Source organism: Cervus elaphus, chromosome 6 (assembly GCF_910594005.1).
Source record: "Cervus elaphus chromosome 6, mCerEla1.1, whole genome shotgun sequence".
Classification (NCBI taxonomy): Eukaryota; Metazoa; Chordata; class Mammalia; order Artiodactyla; family Cervidae; genus Cervus; species Cervus elaphus.
In genome coordinates, this window is record NC_057820.1 from 16,954,628 (window position 1) to 16,972,754 (window position 18,127).

Below are 18,127 nucleotides of genomic sequence, written 5' to 3' on the forward strand. Positions count from 1 at the left end.
GCATTTCTATTGTTGTATCTAATAGCCTGGGAAAATGGACACATATTTTAAAAATAGTAGTTACATAATTTAAAAACATGCTGACTAAAGCTTCAATTCCTTTGCATTTTTGTGTTCCAGCATAATTTAGCCTTCTAGTTTTCTAGTGATAAACATCTTAAAATTCTATAATTTACTTTCATTTATCTCTGGGATAATTCCACCTGTTCAAGTTTAATTATTTAGTGTTAAATGCAAATGTAAAGAAAATACTCCTTTAAATAACAAATTGTCAAGACCCATTATTTATCTAACAATTTTCCAAAATTCTACTATTTTTCATTTTCTTCTTACTTTTGCATCAGCCAAAGTTACGCTTTGGTTATTCATGTTCATAGAATTCTCAGTCATGTAAAAAACAAATATGGGTCTTGTTTGTCACAGACATCATCTTGATTACAATTCTCCACAATCACTTTATTCATGAATAGTAAGTTGGGGACCAGACTCTGCTTAGAAATAGCCCTTCGTGTTTGCTCTGTTCCCGGAGGACTTTGCTGCACATGCCTCGATCTCCTTCCATCTGGCCTCTGCACAAAGGGTTTACCCGACTTTAATACAATTCTTTGTTTTATAGAAGACCTTGAGTTTATCTGAGAGTGAATACATGTGAAACAATAGCCATGTTGCGGGAGAACCTGATCTGACTTTTGTTTTTTTTCGTTACTGAACCCTAAGATGACAGAGAAACTATACTTAGTCAGCAACAAAGACTAAAGAAGGTAAGGGCTGTAATGATGACAGATCTGAAACAGAGCTGCAAAAATGTAAATACGAAGGTTCTGATTTTTCCTGGGCACTATCCCATTAATTCAGAGGTTATATTTATATGGCTTCAGTAAAAGTGGAGAAAACTTGCTACATTTTTTATCGCTTTTTTCAAGATTTTATCTTTCTGTCAGTATTTATTTCCATCACTGAAGAACCTTTGTGAGATTTTGTTTGTAAGACATTAACAAGGGCTGTATTTGCATACTATCCATGCACATCGTTGCAGTGTATTTTCTTCAACAGAAAAATGCTTATAATTAAGGTGTAAATGAATGTAACTTATCAGTGCTAATAAAATCTGATAAGTTTCCTGAAACCTTCTATGTAACCGAAAATCCTTTTAAAATGCATGCAGGCCTCATGTTTAAGACAACCGTCTTTCTTACTCAATGTTCATGTTATCCATTTTATTGTCTAAAAACAGTCACTCATAAGGAAATAATCAAGAATTTTGTAGTAATTTTGTCTAGTAATAGACTGGAGAAACACAAAATCTAAATAAACACCTAAAGACCAAAAAGAAAACACACACATACACATATCGCCTTAAACAATGTAGGTGCTTTGTCTTCAATAATTTATTCTAAACCGTATTATAGGAAGATGTCTCAAAGACTTTACGTGGGTTTAAAAGTTTTACATGTTGATACAGGTTGTTGATTTCGAATAGGAGAATTACTAGTATTGAAAGATGGCAACTGAAATCTGAAATCTAACAAGGTACCAGTTACTCTGTAAAGATCAAGAAAAAAGATTAGAACTTCACCTTCCAAAGCATACCAATATTTTTTATTAAAATATATTTTTAGATTTGTTTTGGCACCTTCTTTTCAAACAGTTTGAAACACATTTTTATAATCACTACATTTGAACTTAAAAATTACTTTGAATTATAACAAAACTATATTTAAAAACATTTTCCCCTGTAATTGGCCTATTGAAGGGAGTAACCTTTGAATACATCTCATCTTCTTGTTCTGAAAGGGCAAGGTGCTTCCTTTTTTTTTTTGGATAGGCACTGTGACCCCCCCCCCCACCCCCAAGTGCTCACATTTAACATCCCTTGTATTTGTCAACAGTGCTGAATCTTGAAGTAACCTGTGAGTGAATCCTGACAAATGGGTCCAATTTTCCAAAGACCAAGTGGCTAAAAAGAAGCAAACAGCAAGTGTAGCTTGCTTCATCTTTATTAGAGGAAATTCATAAGCTTCTGGAGATTGCAGTGTTAGGAAAAACAAGTCTGTCATTAGAACGATGAGGTGACCACTTCCCCCCCAAGCCTGTCCACTCAGAACTGCTGACTCAGTTTGTCTCCACTGGCAGTAAAGTCCGCCCCACTCTGTCCACTGGGTTGATCAGCAACCACACACAGAGGGGCAAACCGAGAATCACTTAGCAGTTCTAAGGTCACCAAAACGTGCTAATTGTGTCGAAACACTGTGTTTGTTAGGACTGCAAAGGTATCCATGATGCCCTTTAGAGGAAGGGGAACAATAACCCTAAAAATCTTAAGGCGACCAGTTCAAGGTCACTGAAGGAAGGCAACCGAGATCCGGGTCTCCGGTTCCTCTGTCCTCGACGGGGTCGGAGCCCAAACATCACAGCATCCAGGAGTTTTCAAAGCTGCGTAGTAAAGCAGCTTAGCGTGGGCAGTTCTTTTGTACTCCGGCGGGAGTAAAATTAACGCAGCCTGCCGTCCGTCTGACAGCATCCAGCGAATGGGTGTAGGGTTAAGGAGAGCAGCGCCCAGCTGTCCTTCTCAGCTGAGTCTTTTAGAGAAATTGGGACCGAGGCGGGAGGTGGGGGCGGAGAGCGCCGCGGGCGCGGGGCGAGGGGCGAGGGGCTGCGAGAGGAAAGCGGGAGTCGCTGGCTGAGGGCAGGACGCGGGGAAGGAAGAAGCCGGGGTGTGTGCCTCTGGAAAGGGAAGGCGGGAGGGAAAGGGACCAGAGTGAAAAAGGGGGGGGAGGGCAAAGTCGGGCTGAGAGAGTCGAGCGCCCGCTGCCAGCAAAAGGGGGAGACGAAGCCAGCTGGTCAGAGTGAGGAGGGGGAAAGCGGGAAGCCGAGGGAAGGGAAGGAAGTCGGGAAAGAGGAAGGAAAGGCAGGAGGGTTCAGAGGAAGGAGCCGCTGCAATTTCTGCGGCCGGCTCAGTAGGAGGAGCAGGAGGGGAAAGAGGAGGATCCAGAGTCAGTCAGTCAGTCAGGCAGCAGCGGGAGGTGGAGAAAGGAGGAGGATTAAAGATGGCCACCAACCGCTGCGGGGAACGGCAACAGCCCCTCACTTCCCGGGATGGTCTCTGCGGGGCGGCCCGGCCTTGATGGAGAGGAGAAGCCCGAGAAGCGCCGAGGCTGAGGCGGCGGCGGCGGCGGCGGGGACCCAGCGAGGAGGAGGAGGACGACGCGGGGGAGCAGGGAGCGGGGCCGGAGAAGGGAGAGGAGGCGGCGGCGGCGGCGTCGCTGCCCCGGCCGCCTAGCGCCGCTCGCTGCACGGCCCCGGCCGACCGGCTCCCGCACCCCGCGGCCGCAGCCTCGATCCCGGCCCGCAGCCCCGTCTCCCCCCCGCGCCGCGGGGCTCCCGGGCCCCGCCGTGGACGCCGCGCCCGCCGCCCCCTCCCCGTCGCCAGCGCGCCCCCCGGCCCGCCACGGTCCCCGCTCCCGGCCGGGCCAGCCCGCGCCCACCCGCCCTCCGGTGAGTGCCCCCCGGCCCCCCGCCCCGCGCGCCGCGGCCGCTTTGTTCGTGCGGGGCGGAGGCGCTGCCCACTCGCGGCCCTGCGCACGCTGCCCCTGGAGGGGAGGGGGGGACAGGCCGCGGCCCAGCTGCCATCCTCCCCAGGGATCGCGCTGCCCCGGGGCCGCCGCCGCCGCTGCGGGGCTGGCGGCCTGGCCTGTGTCCTCCACCGCCGCCTGGAGAGGGCGCCGTCGCGGTCCGGTCGGGGTCGGGGTCAAGGGCTGCGGGCGGTGGGGGAGCGATGCTGGGGGTGTTTCGCGGGGTGGGGGAGGCGAGGGCTGGACGTTACAGCGTTTAAGCAGTGGGGGCGTAACCTGGCGGTCCAGGGATCCGGGACCGATCCGGGGCCCCTCCGCCGGCCCCCGCGGGGTCTCGGCTCCCGGAGCCCCCCCGCCCCGGGCACTGCCGGGCGAGGCCTCCATCCCTCGGGCGCTGTCTCCGCGGCTGCGGGCCTCTCCTGGCTTATTTTCGAGCCCTGCTCCCCCCCCTCCCCAACCCCCACGCCCTGTGCTGGAAACCTTCGTTTGTGCAAGCAACCGGAGATGCTCCCGCCGAGCGTGTTTACCCCTTTTTTTCCCCCTCTTGTACTGGGGATGTGGTGGCATCGCAAACATTCACGGTTACGGTGGGCTTTAAATAGCAGTTGTGACCTTTCCGACCAAAAACCATTTGGCAGACCTGGTCAGTGTTTGATCCTCAGGGGCAACGTTTCATTGATTTTTTTTTTTTTTTTTTTTACGATTGAATTCCGAGGTTACAGTATTAGGTTTTCCTTTTACTGAAATAATCTGATAAAACCGATTGAAAGGATGTTTACTATATATGTGAACCCTTGCCTCTACTTCCAGTGCCTTAAAAATGGTTCTTTCCTGTGGGAAAATGGTGCTACTGCATACGAAAAACTATTTTTTGTTCCGTGATGGGCATGAGTTGGTTCGTGCCAAGTGGTTTCTGTTGTCTGAAAACCAAACAATTAAAAAAAGAAAAACAAAACCTTTTGCTTTGAGATAGCAGCAGATTTCCAGGTTGAAATTACTTGATAGCAGGTTTGGAACAGTTTCCACCATCAGACGGTGTGACAAGCAACGTAAAACAGGACCAAAAATATGTTGATTAAAAAACGAAAAAAGCTTGATGTGCTAGTAGTGCAAAGGTCAAGAAAAATATAAATCTCATTTGAAAAGAAAAATAAAACTTTAACGTGAACGTGGGACTCTAAGCATAGGGATTAGCTTGATTTCTATAAAAGATATTTAAAAATACATATTGTATTTGATTTGGGAACCCTTCCTACGGTATTTGAGCATCAGTGGTGCATGTTAATGCTTGGAACCTTTCATTCTTATGCTGGTAGGTTTCTACTACTAGTGTCTTTTTATGAGTTGATATTGATTCATGTAAAAAATGTTATGCTTCTAATTTAAAATTTCTGTTAAAAGAAGATATGAATTACGGACATGATGTTCTGGTCTTACTTGCAAAATCTTTTTTTTCAGTATTATTTGGGTTCTTTCCTTTGACGATTCTTAAATTCCGCAACTCAGCGTTGCAATTTTAAGAGTTTACATCAGGCATTTTCAATTTCATGCATGTGCTTTAGAGGGTCCTTGAATCCTTGGAAGTCATATGCAGAATGTAGCATATATTTGCATTTTTTCCTGGGTAAAGAGTCCAAAGTCAACACATTCTCAAAAAGATCTGGCTCTGCAAAAAATTATAAGCCACTGGATATATAATTAAAGAATAAATCTATATTTGGAAAATTAAAACTCTTAGGATTAGATTTGATAATTTTGTATCTTTCCCTTCCAGTTATGTCTAAGAAATGCTTGTTATTGAGGATTTAGCTCGCAGAAGTCATTTTTCATGCATTCTTACTGAAGCCTTAGGAAAATGTTAATCCCATTTTACAGATGTGGAAATAGATACTGAGAGATGCTTGTTCAAAGTGACAGCCACCTGGTGGGCCAACAATTGAGCCCAGACTGTCCAACACCAGAGCCAGCACTCCTCATAATAAGGCTGCACTCCTCTCTAAGTCAATGATAGCGTTTGCTTGATGTTAAAATTAGTAATTGATGCTTGACTACCTAGAAAAGTGGATCTGCTGTTATAACACAAAATACTGTGGAGTTCTAGAGCCTCTGACTGAGCAGGAGACCTTAGTGATACTAACCTCTCTTAATAGTACTAGTCTGAAATGACACTCAAAGTAGGGCCATTTCTACTGTGTCTTTGGCAGGATTATCCAGACTCTGTCTTTAATACTTCCTGTGACCACAAGTTCATGTTTTCAAAAATGTTTTTAAATCTTTTTTCTGTTTATGTGAGTTAAAATCTGCCTTCTTGATACTTCAGCAGATTAGTTTCCAGTTCTTCCTTTGTATCATTTGTCATCCAATAAAGGATTAATAGATAAATGACTCCTATTCCTACATTTTTTTTTGTAGTCAGGTTTTTGAGATTAATTTGTATGTGGTACAGAGTCTTGGCAGGCATATACAATTGGCTCATCACCACCACAATCAACATATGAAACATTTCTGTCAAAAAGTTCTCTCCTGCCCCTTGGTAGTGACTCCTTTGCCTCTGCCTCTAGCCCCTGCTGTTAATCTAATTAATATCCCTGTTGTCTTGTCTTTGTAGACAAGAAATTTATGTCTATATCACATAAATGAAACCATACAGTGTGTAGTCTTGGTGTCTTTCATTTATTGCAGTACTTTGGATATTCATTAAGTTGTTTCATGTGTCAGTAGTTTCATCAATGGTATGCTGATAAACTTGTAACAACCTGTCCTCCAAAGAAAAAAATCCCAGATTGGTAGCATCTGCTAATTATTGCAGTGTAAACACGCTCATCATGGCCCACATTGAGCTACCTAAATCAGCTTGCAAAACTGAAAATTTAACAGTAGGCTGTCATAAGCTGTACCAGTCAGCCCCAGCACACCACTAAATTTGTTCTTTTGTTGAGTACCTCTCCATTACATTAAGGTACCACAATTTGTTCATTCATTCATGAGTTAGACATTTAAGTTGTTCCCAGTTTTGGACAGTTATGAATAAAGCTGCTATAAACCATTATGAACAGGTCTATGGACACGAGAAATGTTTTCAGTTTTCTTGAGATGCACCTAGGAATGAGATTACTGGGTCCTATGAAAGGGTATATTTTATCAATATTAGTTACTTCATATTGAACTGCCAAACTGTTTTCCAAAGTGACTATACTGTTTTACATTCCTGTCTGCATCAATGTAAGAGAATTTCAGTTATTCCTGTACCCTTGTTGGCATTTAGTATTGTCAGTTATTGAAATTTTAGCTGTTTTATTATATGTGTAATGGTCTCCTTTAATGGTTTTGATTTTTTAATTCTTACTTTCAGCAGCATTTGTACCAATGTAGAAAGTTTGTGACAGACATTGCTAAATAATTTTTTGGCTTGGTCATCAGTCACGATCTCAATATGAAGGCGGTAGCACTTTAAGGCTGTTTCTTTGAGTTTCTTATTCTACAGTTGGCTTTCCTGTGTTAAAATTCCTTTTATAGGGACTTTTCCTGGTGGTCCAGTGGCTGGGACTCTGCGCTCCCAATAACAAGGGCCCTGGTTAGCAAGCTGGTTCCCACATGCTACAACTAAGACCCAGTGCAGCCATATAAGTAAATAAATGAGTTTTTTTTTTTTTTAAATAAATGTTTATTTTAAAAAGCTTTTATAATGAAACCATCACTGGAGAATTCTAATACTTAGCCCTTGACATTTTTTAAAATGTGGCTTTAAAAAAACCAGGTGAAGTTTTGTTTAAGGAAAATTTAGGTTTAAAAAAAATCCTCAAAATAATTATAAAGCATTTCTTCAATTTTTAGCTGTACTTAAAGGGAAAATAATAGACTGAAGTATTTGAAACATGTGGTCTTTGAAGTCATCCCAGATGTTGTAAGGAGCATGAATCCATGAATGTAGCATGACTTCAATCTTTAGAAAGCTGAGTTTCATGCAACATTATGACGTGCGTTACCCTCCCTTAAGGTGACTTTTGAGCAGACACTTGACCCATTTAAGGGAGTGAGAGTTTTAGAGCTGGGGCACGAGCAGGTTGCTGAGGCTCTGAAGCAGGAGGGTGTTGAAGTGTTGGGAGAACAGCCGGCTTGGCTGGAGGGAGGTGAGAGCTGAGGTCAGGGCCGTGGAGGCCCACAGACCACGTAGGCCAGTACTCTAAGGACTTTGATTTCTGCTCTCAGTGAGTTTGAGCCTGAAGTGTGTCCCGTGCATGGACAGAGAAGTGTCTCCTGCTTGAAGTTCCTAAAGTGTGCCGCCCTCTTATGCCTGCAAGCTGGTCCTTGTCCAGGAATAGTGCTTGGGCGTCCCGCCTCTGTGGGTCCCCTTGGCACCCTTTATCATACCTCTACTTAAAAGCTGCTTTATTTGTCTTATCTCCTCCCCCCTAGATGGAGATCCTAGATTTTTCTTTTAAACCTCTGAATTCCTGTTTCGTTAGATGAATGTCTGCTGAATTATGGAATTGCTGAAAATGGGGTTAATCATTGAAAACTGGATAGGAGATATCCAACAGTATTGCTCGTGTGGACATGGATTCTCTGTTTTGCTGACCGCTGTACATTTAGTGCTGGGGCAGTGAGCTGTGTATAATAGGTGCTCAGTAAATACTTGGTGAATGCTTGAGTGCACATCTGTGTGCTGGCCTCTGCTGGCTTTTTCCCTTCTTCCCGTAAGCCCATGGGCAGACTTCCTCCAAATCCCTTCGCATGTTTCCCTATGGTCTTATCCTTCCTCTGATTGCATGCTCAAGAAATGCCAAATACATAGGAAATTCACTCACTCATTTGTTATAAACAAATGTAATAATAAAGAAATGTAGATGGTTCTCTCCAAACTAAATAGATAGGGTTCCTTGCACAGTGTTTTGGTTCATTCTTCTGTAGAATGAAAACATTCACACTTACGTTTTCCTTTCTTTAGTGGGAATTTTTGAGATTATTTTATTACTGGGCCCCCAGATCTTTAATAAGCAAGACACTGATTATTTAATAAACAAGACACAAGGTCTAGAATATCACTTCTATAAACAACTGGAGCAGGAGGCTTGCAGAGTGTGAAAAGTCTAGTGCCAGAAATAAAGTCAATGATATTTTGTAGTGTGTTTCATTTGGTTGAACAGGCAGTTATGATTGCTGTATTTACCTGACTGTATGGATGCAGAGCTTTGGGGTTTTGTACTGAGTTTGTAGAAATGTCAGGCCCTAGAACAGAGACCCTCAACTCTGGAACATCTACGTTAATCTTTTTTGTTTGTTTTGGCTGAGTCGGGTCTTAGCTGTGGCCTGCATGTGGCATCTTAAGCATATAATTGTTAATGGTATCGATAACTGCAAATATCTCCGTGCTTACATCTCAGGCTTCCTTGTTCTGTCTAATACTCCCACGTGTCTTTGAACCTGCAGGAGAGGGACATTGGGAGATGATAGGTATTGTATCTGCAGAAGCTGCGAGACTTGAGGCAGAATATTTAAAGTAATGTCTTTTAGTGACATGAGTCATTTCTCTTCCTTTTTTTGTTAAGCCAAAAAATTATTGTGTGCTTGGGCTCCCCTTGCGGCTCAGCTGATAAAGAATCCGCCTGCAATGCAGGAGACCTGGGTTTGATCCCTGGGTTGGGAAGAACCGCTGGAGAAGGGAAAGGCTACCCACTCCAGTATTCTGGCCTGGAGAATTCCATGGACTGTATAGTCCATGGGGTCTCAAAGAGTTGGACACGACTGAGTAACTTTCACCTCACTTCACTTCATAGATTTTTGTGTGTGTAATAGATCATAAATATTGGATTATTGATCTTCATAGTGTTGTAATCCATTGTGACAAGTCTAGTGATAATATGCCCTGTAGTTTTTTTTTTTTTTTTTATGAAATACTTTGTGTATCTTAGCCCAGTTAATGGGGATACTATTTGTATTTTCATCAACTACACTGTGATTTCAGTGAGTGCTGAAATTGGGTTTGGGTTTTTTTGTTGCTGTTTTAATGGTTATTTGTGAGTCGGGCCTTGGTTTTACTTCTCTAGTGGCATGATCTTAGTATTTGCATGTTGGTTTTCTTAAAAGAAAATTATTAACGACTTAAATTTGTTTCTTTCCCATAAAGTTTTTTTATTTTTAAAAAATTTTGTCGCCTGCTTCTATTCGTGCATGGTGTATTAGAGTATGATTTGCTGTGCTTAGTCGCTCAGCTCAGTCGTGTCCGACTCTTTGCGACCCCATGGACTGTAACCCGCCAGGATCCTCTGTCCATGCGATTTCCCAGGCAAAAATGCTGGAGTGCGTTGCCATTTCCTTCCCCAGAGAGTATGACTTGGTACAGTGTTAATGCAATTAGTTATTTTAAGTTTAATATACTGTTGTTCTGTGATCACTTGCTGTTGTACCTGAGCAAACTTGAGACTTGTACTTTTTATCATTATGCCAACTCAGTAGCAGAAACTCCTAAGTATCTGGTATTGAAAACGGAATCCCTCCTCAGTAAAGAGAAGAGACCTAGCCAGTACTGTATTTATGTGTCTTGATAAGACTTGAAGTCTAGATTAGTAACTTTGAGTCAACTAGACACATGTGAAGCCACAGTGGATTTATTTATTTTTTATTTTTATTTTTATTTTTTTTGCCACAGTGGATTCAAAGCACTACTGTACTGATATTGGAGTTTAAAAGGCCAGTGAATGAGGACTTTTTTTTTTAAAAAAAAATAATCATGGTGGTTTGATTCTTTTGTGTGTGGCCTAATCCCTTTAAAGTATTTGTTGTTACTACTTATAAAAGATAAGTGCCTATTTACAATGGTACTTCAGAGACCCCCAAATTAAGAGATTTGAATTCCTATTCTGCCTTTGCCTCTTTTTAAAAAATAATGTGTATTTATTTATTTGGCTGCATCAGGTCTTAGTTGTGGTATGTGGGCTCTTCAGTAATCTGATGCCGGATCTTTCTTCCTGCCTCCTGGCCTAATTGCCCTGAGGCATGTGGGATTTTAGATCTCTGACCAGGGATTGAACCCTTGTCTCCTGCATTGGAAGGCAGATTCTTAACCACTGGACCATCAGGGAACTGTTGCTGTGCTGTGTGGTTCTTCATCTGTTGGCAGCCCTCATTACTGCAGGTGCTTAGACAATAGTGATCATTGGGTTCTGACACTTCTTTAGCTTTCCTTGTTTCTTAAACCCTTGGTACCAGTGTTGTGAGAACATCATGTTACATTCTGATTTTTGACATGTGTAATAGGTATATCTTCAACACTTGGTGAATCTGCCAGGCCCAGCTTCCTCTTCCTGTATAATGTTTCTTCTTAGCTATGTCCCTCTGTTCTCCAGCCAGTGTGGTCTTCAAGGAGGCCAGTTAATTTAATATTAGCCTAAGAAAAATAGGAATCTGATACACAGTCATTATCTGATGTTAGAAAGTCATGCCAAAATTATTTTGTATCTTTTTTCCTTCCTGGTGTGGAACTTAATTTATTGCACAGAATCTTTTAGTTTTATTGCCTTGCTCTAGGTAATGCATCCATACACATACATTTTGCTTTATAAATCATATAATTTAGGAGGTGATTAAGTATACGACTGAGCGATTGAACTGAACTGAATAGGACTCAGTACTTTAAAAGAATCTTATAGGTATCTTCTCAAAATATCCAAATTACTTAGTACATTTTGAGTATTTGAGTTTGGATGGGCAACTTACTGTTTTAATTTCCCTAACATCTATTCAGTTTGCATTATCTTACTGGTATATGTGTATATACATATATTTTTAGTTTTGAAGAAATAAACTCAGGAAGTTGGGGAAATAGTAGAGTCCCTCATATTTTTCACCTGTCACTCTTAACCAGTGGTAATATCTTATGTGACTAAAGTGCAGTGCTTATTTGAATTTTATTACTAAAATCACAGTGATTTTGCTAGTCTTAAAGTGTTGACAAATATAAGAATGTTGATATTTTTGTTCTCCTCAGGGAGTGAAGAGGTTAGGTTTTGGGCTTTGTTTCCATAGGCAGCAGAACCCAGGGAATTTCTTCCCTGACTTTTCTATAAAAAGGACAACAGGTAACTAGGCAAATGACCGATTGTTTTCAACCAAGTAGGTCATTCACAGCCCTGGGTCTAGTCAGGTAAAATCAGTCACATGGCATTCTTCTTAATTCCTTTTGGCTGGGCTTTTTTTTTTTTTTTTTTAATGGATTTGTCAGTTTTTCTTTTGATTTAACTAATTCTCCGTAGAAAGTAATAGGTAATCGTGTGAACCAAAAAATTTCATAAGGCATAGAGGATATGAATAACAATGACTTGGCATGATTATATAGACATAGTTACAAAGTGTTGTACCTAGTTTATGAAAATACCTGTTGTTCACAAATAGGACTTAACTACCACTGGTGATGTCTGACGCCTCAAAGACTCTCAGTAAAATTCCGAAATACCCCCAAATCTTATAAAGTGGCCTGGCTTTTTTAATCTAATCACTACTATATTTGCTTACTGGAAACTTTCATTCTTATCAAGTAATAGAGTAATAAAGAAAGAAGTACTGGGCAGTTAGTCAAGGGATGGTATTTATTAACTACCTGCTATCATTTTGTTGAATATAGAGGAGATTTCAGAAATAGAAGGGATGTTCTTAGTAGAGTTGAATTCTCAGCTGTAGAACATTACCACACATTGTATAATATATTTCAGCAAATTTTATTCTCTATCTAAACACACACACACACTGGCATGTAATTGGCCTTCAGTATGCACTGAGTGAATGAATGTAGTTAGGTAATAAGCATGTTGTCAGAAAATGATGTAAGTCTTAAGAAAATAAATGTTTACTGTCACTCCTAGGAATTCTAAGACTATTCATTATCAAGTGAAAGAATGATAATATATGCTTTATTATGTTTCTTTATTCTCTTTGTCCTAGAAATCCCTCAGTAAATTCATAATCAGATCTTCTTGATTAAAGCCTGAATCTCTCTGACTCGAAAGCCCAAGTTCTTTTCCTGTGGCACACTGCTCATTAAAACACAGTGATTTAGATGATATATGCCACAGTTAAGTAAACAAGTATGAAATAAAAATAAACTCAGTTATTTTTAGAAATATCATTGTGTGTTGATTGCCTAATAATTTTATTCATCCTGATTTATTTGTGTGATGCCTCTAGTGACTAAGTTAGTCCAAATATAAAGGATTCAACTTGCTATGGGAACCTAGTTCTTCTTTCCCAAAATGATACACTGTAAATAGGTTCTCAGATGATGCCGTATAGTTTATTAATAATTGTGTCCTTTTTTCCTTAATTACTTATTAAATGTTTTATTGTTTGCTGTCCTGGGTGCTCTGGTATCTGCATGAATGTTTAAGACATGGATACTTTTGCTCTCAATAACTTTATAATATGATGAAGATAAGATAAATGCATAAATGTTTGAACAGTATGCAATTAGTCTATCTGAGGGGTGCAGAAGTTCTGTGGACACTTAGCCAGTAGAAAGATTACTTGTAGTTGAAATGATTCAGATAACCCTAAGATGAGGTTTGATCTGACTATCAGGGGAATTGATTGAATTTCCTTGGTGAATCTTGTGAGATTTACTTCTGTCAGATTTATAGAAAGTAATAAAATCAATTGATTTCACCATTAATGAATCAGATGAGGTCTCTTGGGGAAAAATTCGCCTGAATTTATTATTTAAGAAATGAGGGAAAGGGATAAAGTCAAAACACATGAAAGCCTTAGTTGTGCTCCTGAAGCCTTTTACAACTGGGTCACCATGAAAATTGTACTAAATGACTTCTCTAGCTTATATTCTTTTAAAGGATAATTTGATCTATTGGATTAATGACAGGTGTGCTTTATATATTTCATTTGCTAAGTTCTGAAATAAATTAGATGTTATCTCTTTGGTCAAGATGAAAACTGATGTATTGCTGTTTTATTATTTCTGATGTTTGGCCATGTTTAAAGTATTTCTGTTGTCTTGGAGTTGAAATAGCATTGAAAAAATTATTTTGCCATTGTGAAGTTCAATGTGGCTAAGAGGTAGCTATTGGTGGCAGGCTTAAAGGAATGCTGGAGAAGGAAGAGAAAGGACAGTGATGGGGGTAGGGGGTGGAGGCAAGGGTTGGGAACACCATCGGGGGATCATGGAGAGAGAAAATAGAAATAAACAGTTCCCTGTAAAGGGTGCTTGTTCTGTCCAGGGTCACACGGTGTAGCAGATGCTGACCTGTACCTAGGCAAACCTGGAACATTTCCTTTCTTTGTCAGACTTTATGAAAAAGCAGAAAGTGTTGAGTTTGCTTTCGTTATACAATAAATACTAATGAAGAATGGTGTCAGAACATGCAGTTGTGTTCCCCACCTCCTTCCCCACAGAGACCTAGATCTAAATCTGAGTCACCAGAGTAAATAAGTTCGGTGATTCCCAGCTTGAGTTAGCTTGCATAACCACCACACGCACTGGCATAGGTGTTTATATTTTCAGGAGGGTATGGAGAAGCCTGGCAAGACCTGGCAGCTGCCGGAAAGGCCTTTAGGCCATTGTGGCACCAACACACACTTGTGTAGTTGGGAAACAGAAGGGGGAAAGTGTGTGCTGAATAGCGTTTCTGAGATGATAATACTATAATGATCTCTATTCACAGCTAGGAGTATTATATCTTTCTTACAAAGCTTATTCCTTTTTCAGATGCACTTTAATTTTTTTCAGCCTAATACGTTCATCAGAAGTGAGCCAGTTATTGACTGTTGCCAGTATTAAGAGGGCTTCCCAGGTGGCGCTAGTGGAAAAGAACCTGCCTGTGATGCAGGAGACATAAAGAGATGCAGGTTCGATCCCTGGGTCAGTAAGATCCCCCTGGAGAAGGAAATGGCAACCTAGTCCAGTATTCTGGCCTGGAGAATCCCTTGGACAGAGGAGCCTGATGGGCTATGGTCCATAGAGTTGTAAAGAGTCAGACACTGAAGCATGCATGCAGTATTAAGAGATCTTTAAAAGGATCCCTATATTCTAGCCTTCCGTCTTCCTACTCTGCTGTTGACACCCACTTTAGTGCAGCAGTTAATAGTTGTTTCACATATCCTAATGTCATCTGACAAAGCATCATTCCAGTCCAGTGAAGTTCTATTAAGCAAGTGCTATTTTACTGGAAGGAGACTGGTTGCATTCCAGTGGCTAATTGTTACTTTGGTCTTGTTATTTAACAACAGGTATGCAATATAGATAGTAATCACATCTTTCTTGCTTGCTTTTTTGTTAAAGCATTTTTGTTAAAGTTTAGAAATACTCTTGCATACCATAGTGGTGACATTGATTTGTATTTGAAAAATTTTTACCTTATTTTTCTGAGTAGCAAAGTAAGTACTACACACAGGTTTTGAGTTAAGACATTTGCATTTTGTCAGCTATTATCATTAAGAAATCAATTTTTAAAAAAAGCCCTGTTTTTATTTTTAAAGAAGTTTAAATATGGCAAAGTCGTAAAGAATGCTGTGGCTTATTGGAGTTACAATTAAAACTAAATTTCATTATTATTTTCCTCATGAGACTTGCATTCGCTAGAAAATGTCAATGAACAGCAATTTAGAAGATAAATTGGCCAGATGCCTGAAATAGAGAAGTCCTACCAACATAAACAAGCAGTAAAGTGAATTTTTAAACGATAGACGTTAAACATAGTGTTAGATTGAGAAAAGTGTTGTAATAGTATAAAACTAGAGTAGAGGAAAATAATTTGCCGGGTGAAAAGTTAAAAGTAAATGAAAGTAATCTATCATGTGAGATGCAGTTTGCCTTGTGTTTATCGACTAGTAGGGGGTGTTTGGGGCTTCTCTGGTGACTTGGTGGTATAGAACCCACCTGCCGATGTAGGAGGTGCGTGATCCCTGGGACAGGAAGATTGCCTGGAGAAGGACGTGGCAACCCACTCCAGTATTCGTGCCTGGAGAATTCTATGGACAGAGGAGCCTGGTGGGCTACAGTCCATGGAGTCGCAAAAGAGTTGGACACACCTTAGCGACTAACCACCGCCACCTAAGCTACAGGTGTTGAGGAAGAGTTCGCTTTGGTAGCCTGTGTCAGGGATAGAACAGGCAGAAAGCAATCTTCTCCATCTGTTGTTAATGGGGATTCAAGGTGAAGAAGCAGATGGAATTGTGGGGGGACAGAGAGAGAGAGAGAAAAATGAATGAATAAGCTCATAACTGTTGTTGTTGTTCAGTTGCCAAGTCATGTCTGACTTTTTTTGACCACATGGACTGGGGCATGCCAGGCTTCCTTGTCCCTCACCATCTCCCAGAGTTTGTCCAAGTTCATGTCCATTTAATTGGTGATGCCATCCAACCAGCTCATCCTCTGTCGCTTTCTTCTCCTTCTGCCTTCATATCATAAATGTGTACATATATTTATATGATTGGCTGTCAGAGAATTCTGTCTCTGGCTACTGGGTTACAGATAATGGCCTGTTATCAGTCCTTGGGGTTGGAACTGGTAGTCGAAAGTAGGCATCCCAGTCCTAGGAAGGGACCAGACTGGGAATCTCCAGAAGTGTCAGAACAGAGGCCTAGTTACAATAAGTGAGGGATAAACAGGCCTGAAACAGCAGAGAGGGTAAGAGTAGACCACAGTGGGTACCAGAAGAAGCTCGGAACCCTTGTCATCTAGTCCAGGATATAAAGGCGGGGTGAGTTAATGTTAATAGTGACTCCATCCAGAATTGAGGATCAGGGCTGGAACTACTAAAGCATCTCCTGTCAGAAGTCTGTATTGGTGATCTAGGATTAAAGTGACAGGAGAAGCAGAAACAGGCTCGGCTTGACATTTTTAAAAATATTCTATTTTATATACTATCTTTTAAGGACAGAATTCATTTTCATTGTTAATCAGTAATCATTCACTTTGCTTTGCTGGCATTAGCTTGGGATCACGAGATGCAGAGAACTGCTGACACTTGAGAGCAATGCCTTAACAGGGAACTGGTGCTAAAACGAACAGCCTGAAGCTTTGGGGTAAATGTACTTTCTTGCAAAATAGGAGGATATGAAAAAGCATGTTAGGCATGAGAGTTCTAATGTCACAGTTCTGAAGGCAAAAGTACACTGTTTAGTTTTTGAGCAGGGTAAGAGGAAGCGAGGAAAATGTACAGTTAGGGTCATTTGATGTTAAAATGAGAACCTTCCATACCTTTTTACTTGCTAGAAGAAGTCATAGTAGCGTTTTGGGGGTTTCAATCAGCTGATACCACCTTAAGGGGGACCAGAAGGTATTTCTGGAACCCATACTGGACATTGAATAATGAATTGAATGAATGGGATTTGAGCAGAAGAAACCAGAGCAGCTCTTGGGAGACCAGCAGCAGCAGAAATTTTTATACCTTCTTTCCAGACCCCTGCCAAGGGGAAGTCAAAACGCGGGCAGCCCTCCTAGCTGGTGTCCAGAAGGTCACCCGTTAGTAGCTTAACCACCCCCTTTCCTTTCCCTGGTCTTTCCCCTTACTTCCCTCCCCGCTTGTATAAATGTCAAGATAACCCTGATTTATCCCATCCACAGAGGCAACTTCTCTAAATGAGAGAAAGTCTAAATGCACGCCAGAGGCAGTGCCATAGGGCTGCCGATTCTGGGGGATGTCATGTTGCCCTGGTTCCGTGGGGACTCTTTCTTGATATTTTACAACTTTAATTCTTGCGAACTTGCTCTGTGCATGATTGGGGGAGAGGACACAAAAAGAAAATGTATTTGAAGGGTAACATGTGGGTACTTACCGCACACCGGGGATTAGGAAGTTCATAAGGTAATAGTGGCTAGAGTCCTTAATATTGCATCAGTGCAGACCCCCTAACCTGTTTCACTTCCAATTTCATACCTTCTGCAAGCATCTCAGCTCATCAGCATTCTGTTCCTTACACACTGACCCAGCCCCTCATTCTTGAAAGGCTCTGAGCTCCGGGTGGTTCTGACTGTATGGAATTGTGGTAGCTTTCACTAACCTTAACACCACACAGCACTTCCAGAATGTGCTGCAGTGGATTCCCCCGAGTGCTCCTCATGGTCTTTCCACCCCTACAAAGGTAGAATAGCAGCCGCTTTTCCCCTTGTTAGTCATGAAGTGTCGTTCTTTTTTTTTTTTTTTTCTAATTTTTAAAATCTTTTGGCCACACCACGCGGCATCAGGATCTTAGTTCCCTGACCAGGGATCGAACCCGTGCCCCCCTTCATTGGGAGTGCTGATGGACTATCATTCTTAACCCATCCTATAGCCTGCATTTTTGCTGGTTTTTCTGCTGTCATGAGGAAATCACCCTGAACGTGATAAACTCAGCTTGCAGTAAAATAAGTTTGTGTTTTTCTTTCTTTCTTTTTTTTTTTTTCTCTCCTGGTAGAAGTATTTCTTGGATATTAAAACTTCAAGGTCAGCAGACGCCGGAGTTCATAAGACAAAAAGCAAAACTTTGAGAAAAGAAAAGATACCACTCCATTATTGCTGTTTGGTTCCTACATCCAGGATATTCTGGAGGTGGGAGATGGCATATGTTAGTTG

At 41.4% G+C, this 18,127-nt stretch overlaps 1 protein-coding gene across 1 annotated transcript in view; it reads left to right on the forward strand.

Annotated features, from left to right (window-relative positions):
• Positions 1–3,161: 3,161 nt before the first annotated feature.
• The window catches only part of WDFY3 (WD repeat and FYVE domain containing 3), a 282,380-nt gene continuing 267,414 nt past the window's right edge, over positions 3,162–18,127 (forward strand). Inside the window, exon 1 of the mRNA XM_043906285.1 lies at positions 3,162–3,495. The gene's annotated coding sequence lies outside the window, so the exon portion shown is untranslated. The remainder of the gene's footprint in view (positions 3,496–18,127) is intronic.